Source organism: Rhagoletis pomonella, unplaced genomic scaffold, assembly GCF_013731165.1.
Source record: "Rhagoletis pomonella isolate Grant_MI unplaced genomic scaffold, Rhpom_1.0 Rhpom_scaffold_00002, whole genome shotgun sequence".
NCBI classification, from domain to species: domain Eukaryota; kingdom Metazoa; phylum Arthropoda; class Insecta; order Diptera; family Tephritidae; genus Rhagoletis; species Rhagoletis pomonella.
The window spans coordinates 48,046,096-48,049,443 of record NW_023458556.1 but is presented as its reverse complement, the minus strand read 5'-3'; the positions used below and the strand labels follow the sequence as shown (position 1 = coordinate 48,049,443).

At 32.3% G+C, this 3,348-nt stretch overlaps 2 protein-coding genes across 2 annotated transcripts in view; both read right to left on the bottom strand.

The window, feature by feature from the left end:
• The window catches only part of LOC118733735, a gene marked incomplete in the record, with an annotated part of 802,810 nt that overhangs the window by 54,130 nt on the left and 745,332 nt on the right, over nt 1-3,348 (bottom strand).
• LOC118733740 (extensin-like) overlaps nt 1-3,348 on the bottom strand; it is a 24,855-nt gene that overhangs the window by 20,598 nt on the left and 909 nt on the right. The window lies entirely within an intron of this gene.

Below are 3,348 nucleotides of genomic sequence, written 5' to 3'. Positions count from 1 at the left end.
TCGGAAGAAAGAAGATTTGATTGCGTTAACAACACGATACATTTTTTAAAAATCGGTTAGTAATGTGTTTGCTTAAAATATTGTTTTATATAAAAAGGGTATTTTTTCCTTTTAAATGTTTTTTCTCAAATTTTTACATACAAAGTATACAAATATGTATATCAGAAGAGAAGAAGGGGGTCTAAGCACGTTTACAACGATACCAACTTTTTAAAAATCAGTTCAAAATCGTTTGAAATATAAGGTTTTTAATTTTTCGAAGATCTGACCTTTGACCCGTTATAGCATATCGTCCCGTTTCTGCCTTAACCACGTATCTACAATTTTTGGGGAAACTAATTTTGCCACTTATAACAGCTGTTTAAGCGTCACACTATCTGAAAATAGAACAAAGATTTAATGAGGGTGCTCACTACTGTTAGTTGAACCAGAAATATTAAGTAAAAAATGCGTTTATTGTATCCTAGGGGAAGAGATTAAGCATTTTTTCTTACACTCTCTAAAATACCTCTATTGTAGATACGAGGTTAAGGCAGAAACGGGACGATATGTAATATAAGTTTGCAAAAAAAAAGTTATAAACCATTTAAATAAGAGCAAGATAGATCCTATTTCGAACTTCGAAGGCCCATGTCTCGATTTCGGAGACTAACTTCGAAAAAACGGAGAAGTTATTTTTTTACCTATGACTCAGTCTCTTAAAAAAATGGTTTGGTCCAATACCCAGCAGAGTGCTGTGCAGTGATAATGATTCTAGTATTTTCATTTATGCATATTGTAACAATCAATATATTAGAAAGAGAAGTTTACAATTTTTTATCTGAAACTAATAAAGTTAGAAGGACGAAATTCGACTTTAACTTTTAAAATATTTTGAATTTAACTTTTTAAACAGGTGACGGCCCTCTTCCAACAGCTCAGAAATATTCTTAGAGTTCAATCGAAGGATTTTTTAACACTCCTTCCTTTGATAGCATTATTTTCATATTTCTATAACTTGTGTATACATAAATTCGACATTTCTAGCAGGTGGCAACCCTCTTCAAAATATTTTCAAACTACTTTCTGAAACCCCTTTCGTTTGGTACTCATATGGTGATACATATTTCTCTTACTTAGTATAATTTTTCTAAACAGGTGGCCAGCCTCCTATAAGTAGTTCAGCTAAGAAACAAGGCTTTTCAAAACCATTTCTATTGATATCCAGTGTGTAACAAATGATTTATTTTTTTAAATAATTTAAATATAATATTTTAAAAAGTGGCAGCTAAAAAGGAAAACCTCATTGCACATCTACAGTCCAAGGTTTTTAATTTGACGTCTCATTTTAGCAAATCGGAACGAACGGTGCGGATTTGATGAATTTAATTTTTTAACAAGTGGCAACTATTTTCAAAAAACTAAAACCAGTTTGCACATCTACAGTCCAAGCGCTTTAAAAATGACATCTCACTTTTGAAAATCGCGTATTATATATGTCACCGGCCAAACCCGATCTTAGGGCCAACTAGTTTTTCCTAGGCTAAACTAGTTCTACCTAGATCCAATATATCCGTCCAATGTGGAAACAAGTCGGACGCAATAATATTTAGGACTGCGTACCTGGAGTTGGACTGATGAGGGTTATTTTTTCAAGGTATTCTGCGAAAAAAATTCTGTGGCCCCTTATCTAGTTTAGCCTAGGCAAAACTAGTTTGTCCTAAGATCGGGTTCATTAGAATATTGTTATTTGTGATAAAAAAAAGAAACACGTATTTTATTTTTTTTTTTTTCAAACAAATCCAAGCATTTTTTTTTTAATTTGGTCACCATTTTGGATCCACCATTTTGAATTTTGAAAAATTGACTTCAGATTCCTAATTAGCAACTCCAGAAATCCCCTGGTAACAAGTTCCAACCCATGGCAAGGCGTAAATCGTTCAGTATCAACGTGCTAATTTTACTAAGGCCTTTTCGAGAGCATATTTTCGGGAACTAGGCCCATTCTAACTGTCCAAGATAGGTGTGTAATAAAGGGAATGTTCCCCAATAATATCAGAGTAATTATATGTAAAAACCACAGCTGCATTTTAACATGTCACAAAAATAAAAAAATTTTGGACATCAGCGTTTTTATAAACACCCGACCAGCGCGACCACTAAGAAAACTTTTTTTTTTTTAACTTAAAAAACACGTTTCTCTGTGTTTATCACAAATAACAATAATTTGAGGTAGCGTTTATGAATTTCCAAAAAAAAATTTTTTTTAACTACTCTTATATAAATAGATAAGCTGTAGTGTAGTAAAGAAGTGCTTAAGTTTTATATAAAACCATGCGCATACCTTTTTTCTTAAAACTCCCACCAGAGGGAAAATTTTCACATTTTCTTCGAAACTTATTTTCGCAGTTTGGCAAACTCCAATTTGATTTTAGATCCCTGGTTTCTTCGACAAATTTTCTTAGAATTACACGTAAAATCCCCCGACTGCCAAAAAAGCAGAAGGTTATCACTCGTCGGAATATTTTTTATTTTATTTTTTTAATATATGTTATCGCACAACTTTGGACAACATTAACCGATTTCCAAAATTTTATCAGAAAGGTAGTGTCGCACAGGTGGTCCCATACTAATTTGGTTTAGATCCGATCAGTTGATCATGAAAAAATTAACGATACTCCCAAATTGTCGGTTGTGTTTTTTGCTTAAGAATTATTTATTTCTTTTACTTTTATCTTTTCGTGTAGGTTTATGTTTATCTTTTCAATTTCATTTTTATCCTTTCCTTTACCTTTATCCTGATCTTTGTCCTAATTATTTTCTTCATCTACACGTTCACACCCACCCAGTCGGAAAAGTAGTAATGCATTACATGCAGTTCTCGATCATATTACTGCTATTTCCAAAAATTGCATATTAAAACTCATTCATTTCTCGATACTAGGTAATGAAAAATTGAATGCCACAATTTTCTAGGACATCGCCCTGGGGGAAAAAATGCATTTTCGAATATGAGAAGGGTTGTTTTACTGATTATCTATACGATTACTATACATTACATTTTCCCACTGCGCACCTTTGTTATTATATTAAGTGTTTATTCCTTTCTTCTAGTACAGACTCATCTTTAGCTTGTTCCTTGTATGAATCTTAATCTACATAAATCTTATTCCTAACTGATGCTTAGCATGTTTATTTAATTCAGTGTCAATATTAAAGCATACAGTTAGGAGGCATTTCCTCCTCATTAGTGTCAATATAGAATTGATCTCGACATCAACCAAAGGACATTTTTTCAGCATATAGCTAAATTTTCTACTAGATCGTCGGTCTGATAATTTTTGTATTTGTATTTAAAACAAAGTAGGT